General features: G+C 38.3%; 1 long non-coding RNA gene across 1 annotated transcript in view; it reads right to left on the bottom strand.

Moving 5' to 3' along the window:
* LOC118599029 overlaps positions 1 to 536 on the bottom strand; it is a 2,934-nt gene extending 2,398 nt beyond the window's left edge. Inside the window, exon 1 of the long non-coding RNA XR_004948285.1 lies at positions 371 to 536. This is a non-coding gene — a long non-coding RNA (uncharacterized LOC118599029). The remainder of the gene's footprint in view (positions 1 to 370) is intronic.
* Between the last annotated feature and the right edge of the window lie 8,083 nt (positions 537 to 8,619).

Here is an 8,619-nt window from a genome sequence, read left to right on the forward strand (position 1 = left end):
AATAATTCCACACTGGCTGACCGGTCCACAGCCCCAAAAAGGTTGGGGACCACTGATGTAGAGCATTAGATTGTCATGTTAGCCAAAAGGAAATAATTGGTCCAACTGATTAGCTGTTAGAACGTTTATTTTAACACCACTGAAAAACGTATAACTCTCTGTTCTGTGTCTCCTACGCGGCGCACGCCAAACTGTTGCCATGACGTCATCTTAAAGCTCTATTGTATTTCCAACAGAATTCTTTTCAAAACAATGTCATAAAACCACAACAATGAGAAATGGAAACTCATTAAAATGTGGTCGGATGAATTCAGGCTCAATAAAACAACTTTTAACATGATCGTTCTACCGCCTTTTTTATTGTGTGTACCTGTAGCGTCTCCTCCATGGTAACAAAGCTGCAGTAAAAAGTGTTGAACTTGACCTTCATACAGACGCTCAAAATCCATCAGAAAAATAAAACGTTTCAATAAGGAAAAATCCTGGAAAGCTTTTTCCGACTGCAGAGCATCCATCTTTCTCCTCTGTTTGGACCTGTCCCCATCGCTGCTGGCCAATGACTGAAGAGATCTTTAATCGCGTGGTTTTGTTTACAAAGTGCTGAAGAGGGTCGGGGAGGCGGACTCATGGATGACGTTGTGAAATGGGCGAGACCGACCAGGAGTGAAAGGCGGAGCCTCAGAGATCGAGTCGTTTTACTTCCTGGTATTAAAACGATCCACAAAAATGACTCGTATTTCATAAATAATTTGTTTTTAGCGTTCCCAATGTAATATATGATCATATATATGGATGTAGTTTACTCTGAAACGCTGAAGAATCCTGGAATCCTGGAATGGACTCATTACAAAAAACAACAACAGAATAAAGTGTAATTTTAGATGCAGCTCACAAGTGAGTTTTGCTATTTTTAGAAGAGACTTGTGTGGTCTTTAGGGGTGGACACCAGGTTGGTGACCCCTGAACTGCAGTTTACCAGCGCATGTCTGCTACCAACAGTTGGAAGAGGCTTGGTGTGAAATGTCGTAACAAGTGTTGTGAATCACGCTCTAGGATTTTCTTTCACAGCTCCATTCCAATTTATGAAAAACTTGGTGTCATTTGATAATACAGACAGGCGCAAACCACAATCATTAAAGTCCTTTTCATGATTGATTTTCAAACAGTTGTTACTTTAATTAATTATAGGAGACGCCATCCTAATATCATCTCCAATCCAAGTCCCTGATTGGTCAAAGTTTGACCTACCTTAACTTGCAATGAGCATTCAATGGGTGCACATTTTGAGTGAAAACTTACATTTTAAGCATATATGAATAGCAGTGTGAACGTAGCTACAGAATGATGTAACATGGAGAGAATTTCTGATTTCTCTCTTTGACGGTACATTCCTGAGTTCTGTCTGTGGTGGTGAGAGCGTCCAACCAGAGATGATGTTGTATATGAAGGAGTTGAAACTGACCACGCATTAGAAAGTGAATGTCCTTCTTTCGACATTATGGGAATTCCATAAAAACAATGGGTGGCCTCTCCGGATGTATGGACTTCCATAGTATAACCATGCATTTTCTCTAATCCCACTGAAGGTTCTCATCAGCAGGTTCGTTCAGGTGAGCATCAGCTCATTCATGGCCGCTTGGCCTGTTTGGTCTAATTCCTGTTTTTCAACAGTTGTCTGGACAGCTGTGACGTTGGAACACAGAGGAGGAATAAAAGATAATTGCAGATGTTGGGACTTCTGATTGTCTCAGAAACACAAACCTTTGCCGTGACGTTTCCAGACTGCCGTTGCTTTAATGCATTGTGGTGTGAAATTTCTGGAATTTCCCCGTGCTAACACAAACACATTCACACAGACACTTGTGTCAGACACACAGTAACAGCAAAGCAAAACAATGGGTGGGCATGTGAAGACACGGCTTCCTTTTTTGAGTAGGTTTAAGTGTGATTATGGATACACAGACGTGCAAAAGCACACGTACATTACAACAAAGTGGAAAAGTTTATTTACCAGCCTCTTGAACAGAAAAGTAAATGATTCCACCCATTCACTTTTGTCTGGCGAGGTTTTATTCTCTGCTCTCTGTCTTTCTTAAGATGTGTCTTTCATCGATGTGCTAAGAAGGCTGTAAGAGCTCGTTAACCTCACACACACCACAGCTCAACCCCAAACCGCAGTGGCTACGTGCGCGTCCTTCACTCTCTCTGAAACTGTCATCGCCTGATTTAAAAATACTTAGGATGAAGTAATATTTGCCTCGGAGCATTTGTGTGTGTTTGTACAAGAGGGAGAGGGAGAGATGGTTCCACATTGGACTGTTTAGCTAAAGCTTAGCCGGCCTTTGTGTGTGCACATGTGTGTGTGTCGGGCTCAGACAGTGCCAGTGTTGTGAGCAGACATAAAAGGCTGCTTCCTCAGCAACTCTGTAACCACGAGCAAACACTGAGGGCAGCCAATCACAGAGCAGAACTGCCGGTGCGGCCGTGTCATTGGCTGATCTGACTGCATATCTAATATTAACAAACTGAGACAGAGATTTTCTGGAGAAAAGAAGTGATGCTTTCTCTGGTGGCCTCCATCGTTGTCCAACAAAGCTGAGCCAAGTTTTCAGATATTATATAGATTAAAACGGCTGTGTCAAACTCAGTCGCACAAGGGGCCAAAATAAAAAAAACAACCTTAGGTCGCGGGTCGAACAGGATAAACATTTATTGAACACTCTAAAAACATTTTAATACTTTAAAACCGTAACTTTTTAAACATAATTTGGGGAAGTACATACAAAACCTCTTTAAAACCACTGTGTTTGTTACAAAAAGAGCAGTAAGAATTATTCATAATGTAAGTTATCGCCATCACACTAATCAATTATTTCTTCAGTCAAAGATACTAAAACTTTTTGATTTAATAGAGCATAGAATACTTCAGCTGATGTACAAAGTAAGACATAATTTACTCCCAGTACATCTACAATCAATGTTTTCTGACAGATTGGGCGGTTATAGTTTAAGAAAAGAAAATAATTTCAGAGTACTAAAAGCACGCACAACAAAAAAGATCTTTTGTACAACAATAAATGGAGTGAAGCTATGGAACAGTCTGAATGATGAGCTACGAATGAGCAACAGCATAAACCACTGTAAACATAAACATAGAATAACAGTCTTCAGTAAATATTGTAAGGAAGAAGGAAGACAAATCTAATGTAGTGATACAGGTGTTGACTGTGAAGTATATAATTCATATAAATTAATGTTTTGAGTGTATTATTGGTAAAGTTGACAGAGGCTGGGTGTTGAGGTCCCAGGGGAAAGATTTATGGGAAGGGAGAGCATGTGAATGGTAAAGGTGGTATATTTGTATACATGTACGTGTTTTTGCATAGATCCTGTGTGTATTCGATTATATGAACAGATGTCTGATGGTACTTAAATTCTGCTTCTGAAATAGTTTATATTAAAGATTAAAATGAAGATATATTTTTAAGGGGTAGGATTAAAAAAGTTTTTTGACTTCTTCCTACTCCATTTCGAACTACACAATTGAGGTGTAATATCTTTTATTCGGGCGGCAGTGGCTCAGGTGGTAGAGCGGGTCGGCCAATGATCGAAGGATAGGCGGTTCAATTCCGGCTCCCGCCAGCCAAGTGTTGTTGTGTCCTTGGGAAGGACACTTAACCCAACTTGCCTCCAGTGAGCCTCCACTGGTGTGTAAATGCGTATGAATGTTCCGGTGATGGTCAGAGGGGCCGTTGGCGCATACTGGCAGCCACGCCTCTGTCAGCCTGCCCCAGGGCAGCTGTGGCTACAGTAGTAGCTTAGCATCACCAAGTATGAATGAGGTGTGAATGAATAATGGATATACAATATAAGCGCTTTGAGCGTCTGGAAAAGCGCAGATAAATCCAATCCATTATTATTATTTATAATTTATTATTATTATTATTATTTTTAATTATTATTATTTTTAATTATTATTTTTAATTTTTAATTTTTACCATGTTCAAAATAAAGGACTAACTGACTAACTAGATATATAGCATTACCTGCAATAATGCTCATCTGAATGCTGTAAGCTGAATTTGGCCGCTGAAGATGCCGAAGCTAACAGCTGAAAACACAGAAGCTTATAGCGGAAAACGCTGAAGCTGATAGCCAGCTAAAATATTAACTAAATGCCAAATTAGCCTAAAAAAACAAAACAAAACAAAACAAAAAATAGGTTGCCAAAAAAGCTAGCATGTAGCTGAAAACATAGCTAAACTTCAAAATATCCTAAAAAACTGAAAAGCTTAAATTAGCAAAACAGCTAGCATATAATTATTAGCTAAACTCCAAAAGAGCCTAAAAAAATCTTAGTAAGTGCCAAAATAGTCCTAAAGGTAACAGAATACACATTTTTGAAAAACTCAATACTGTAATTTTTTAACATAATTATCAATAATAAAAAGGCAGGAATATTATTCCAGAATAAATCAATTTAAACCTTAAATAACTTTCAATATTTTACTTTCCATAAAAATATGCTTTTTCAAAATTATACAAGTTAGAAATAAGTTCAAGATAACATCGGGTCATTAATAACAATAAAATAGAATTACCTGGAGGGCCAGATCCGGCCCCCGGGCCTTGACTTTGACACACGTGGATTAAGCTTTAGCTTTGAAGAAAACTTCAGACTTAACTAATTCATTTATGTTTAGATTTCTGAAATGTCAGATAGGCCTAACTGATTAAAATGAGGGTAAAAGGCTTAATCTACTCTCAGTTATAATCCTTATCTTATACCTTTTACATGTATAGATTTTAAGATAATTTGGATTCTGCACAAATGTAGTCATGTTCCTATTCACTAAATGAAGAAAAGGATGAAGGAACACCAAAGTCATGATAACAGAAAATCTCATGTTTCTTGCATTTTTAATTAAAGTCAATCTGCTGCAGCTGAAGGATCTGATTAACCACAGGATGTGTTTTATTTTGAAAGGAACCTGAATGTGCTGCTGTCAAAGGTAAGTGAAGTTAAATTTATTGTATAGGAAAACTCAATTGTATAGAACATTTCAAAGCTATATTTTATAAATAAATGACTTAATTAACTCAAAACCATAAATAAAGTGTATTTTTCTAACTTTGAGGTGAGACTTTACAGCTCTCGCTGATCATGGTGGTCTTTAAATGGCTCTTTAGTGTTAAATGTTACAGACCTCTGCGATAGTATATACTTATACTTAGACTTAAGCATCATAAAATAAACTTCAAGTGTATTGTTTGTGATCAAGTTGTATTGTTCATGCATTATTCTTGCTGTGATTGCTTGAAATAAGCCATTTCCAATCCAAGGGTATTACTTTTGGTTAAAGTTTCTATTTTTGCTGAGCATATTTTTGGTTTTTGTCAACCCTGATGATGAAAAACATCAGAGACCCTGAGTGAAAGTTGTTCATTTGGACATAAATAATCCAGCAGTACTTGTTCTGGTGAGGTAATGGGAACATGTTGGTCTGCTGCTCGTTCTGCTGCCTCCTCTGTTCAAACAGGAGATTGCAGTCATCGACTACGCAGAGAAGCTCTTCAATGACACATTTCTATCACACCAACGGAGAAACTTAAAACAGAGATTATGGATCTATGTTTTCTGTCATGTTAAAGACATTCTGACAGTGGAGATGAGACTGTGTCTCAATGTTCGAGACAGTTTTACAGAAAAGTGTTTTTAACATTTTTAAGTAAAACTTGGGTATTAGTGGTGCCTGTTCATTTTTTAATTTGTTGTTGAAATATTTTGTGGTTTGAAAGTTGTTGGAATCTACTGCAATATACACATTTGACTTACAAGGACTCAGGTCAGAAATTCCAACCAGGCCGGGAAATGATTCCATTCAATTCACCAGAGCCTGGATTGATTCGATTCCAATTTTTTTCAATTCTTTTGATCCTCTCAATGCAATTAGATTTAATTCAATTTTTAGTTTACACATTTATACACCTTTGTTTAAAAATACAGGAATAATCTACTATATTTTTTGATTGTATCTAATCTGATCCAGTTCACATACTGTAAATGTATCAGTGAAATAATGAGATTGTTAATATCATCCAGAGTTACATGGATTCTCTAAAGGAGAAGTTCTAACTAAAATGTTCAGATCATTAACATTGGAAACATTGTTCTGCTTCTCCTGGAGGACGTTTCAGTTTGGACACTAGGTGGCGATCCGCTATAGTATTACACTTTATTCCAGAAAAAAAAGAAAGTATGAGGAAAAAACAATGTTTTAGACCACAAATAGTTACTTTGAAAATATTTCCTTGAAAAAGTTTGAAAAGTTCATGTCTGTGAGTTTATAAAGATGTTCATTTAGTTGAAATGTATGTTTATGTCAATCGAGCGTTAGCATTAGCCGTCCTATGGGAAATTCTATTAAACGTTAGCATCAAGCTAGTGGACTTTAGCTTTATGTGCTAAATTGGTCTATATTGTTATGAATCGATTATTGATCTGTGAAGCTTAGATTCATTCAGATCGATTTATCGATTTTATCAACCCAGCCCTAATCAAACTCTCAAAGTTTGATAAATAGAAGTAAGCGAGTTAAAACAAACAGCAAAATCAATATTTGGTAACAAATGGAAGGAAACATGATTTCTCATTTTTCAACAGCAACAAACAAATAAAAATAGTAAAAAATTAAGAGCAAACTTCCAGGAAACACAGAGGAGAATCCAGGATTTCCTGAGACGAGAACTGTTGTTTTTTTAGAGGAACTGCAGTGTTTGCTCTTTTCAGCTTCATTTCTCATAAATCAGAGCTTTGCTCATATGATGTCGTTGCTTTGATTCCATTCAATTCTATTCCATTAAACATTCAAATGTTTTTCTTTAGTAGTATTTCTGTTCATATTCTTTATGGATTCTGGCAGCTTCCACTTAGCTCTTTATGCAGTTTAATTCAATGGATTAACACCTGAGGGGTCGTCTGTGACGCTTAAACACATCATCTTCAACATGCTGAAACTTTTCAGTTTTCTCCTTCAGAATCTGCTGGAATTATCACGTTAACAACAAAAAAATGACAGTAAATCAAAAAACATAAACACTGGAGCTCCGGTGTTAAAGGGTTAAGACATTTTTATCCTTAAGTCTTGAGTCTAGTGTGTGTCTGTGTAAGAGAAAGAACAGCAGAATGACCTGTATCTTGGTTTTCTCAGCACAAACATCAGATTTTTTGATCAAACATCTCCCATCAAGAACACAACACAATGAGAGACACTCACAGCCATGACATCTGTCAAACTACACTGCCCCCCAGAGGTCACGTTAGGAACAGACCCCCTCACAGGTCTGACTGGTCACTTCCCTTCCAGAGCGGGGGATGATGGGGCAGATATGGAGAGGTGGGGTGTTGGTGTGTTCCAGGTCTCATCTGAGGGTTCTTTGATCCGTCTAGATTCTCACATCGCAGATCAGTGTCCGAATTTTCACTTAAGATCCAGTATTTCATTCTGTTCTCGGCCCGTTTCTGAGTTCAGAGCAGGCGGGTTAACCTGAGGTGGACCCGAGGAGCTCATTACTCACAGGTGTGGAATTGGGTGGAGCCTCGGGAACAATGAAAAAGGCTGTGTTTTAATGTTTGAGCTGTGAACTGGAGCGTGAATTTACCAACTCCTCCTTTCCTCGTAAGGCATTCCTCGTTTTTTGAACCAATAATCCTCCCGCCAGGTTTCTCTCTGCTCTTCAGGGCTTTTTCCTTTTGGCCCAACCTGCCAACTAAATCAATGTTGACCAACAGTCCTGTCCGGACCTTTGTCCAGACCCTGAAAGGATGAACGGGTCAGTGTCAGTCGGGGGTCAGTCCTAAGGTTCATTTCTACGCCGGGTTCACACTGGACATGGAAGTGCTGCAAAGCGATGTGCACGTGGCGTGCGCGCGGTCTGTGCTTCACCTCCTGTTCACACCAGACGCAAATTTTTTTGCAACAGTTGACACCTGTGGTTATTTAGAGCTTCAACAATTAATTTGACATCGCCCATCTTGATTTGTCGCTGACTGCTCCCTGCCTCTCTCTCGTTGATTGTGTTTTTAGACAACCACCCCACCCCAACTACATTGATCTGCATGTGTGTATGTGTGTGTGTGTAGGTTTTTTTATTTTGTGTGTTGTGCGTTGTTTGTGTTTACAGTATTTTCATCTCTACAGTCTGTAGAAAAAATATAATCACATTTATGATGGTATTTTATTGTAAAAAATTAGTTTTATTTTTAAAATTAACCAGATTTTTTGTGCGTCTCAGTGTAACTTCCTGTCAGGATTGAAAGGGATTGCTCAGGCAAAAAATAGATCTGACGCCAAAACACGGCGCAAGCCGACCGCGAAGCACCACGGTTGGTGTCAACTACACCACAAGTTAACTATGGCGGCGAATGGAAGCAGCCTCCAAATTACGCCACTTTGTGTAAACCCGGCGTTATTCAGTTCAAAGCTTCTACACCAGAGGTGTCAAACTCAATCGCATAGGGGAAAAATCCAAAACACACCTTAGGACGCGGGTTGAACAGGATAAATATTCATTGAACACTCTAAAACTACATTTTTAAAACTTTAAAACCATAACTTG

This window comes from Oryzias melastigma, linkage group LG8, assembly GCF_002922805.2.
Source record: "Oryzias melastigma strain HK-1 linkage group LG8, ASM292280v2, whole genome shotgun sequence".
Classification (NCBI taxonomy): domain Eukaryota; kingdom Metazoa; phylum Chordata; class Actinopteri; order Beloniformes; family Adrianichthyidae; genus Oryzias; species Oryzias melastigma.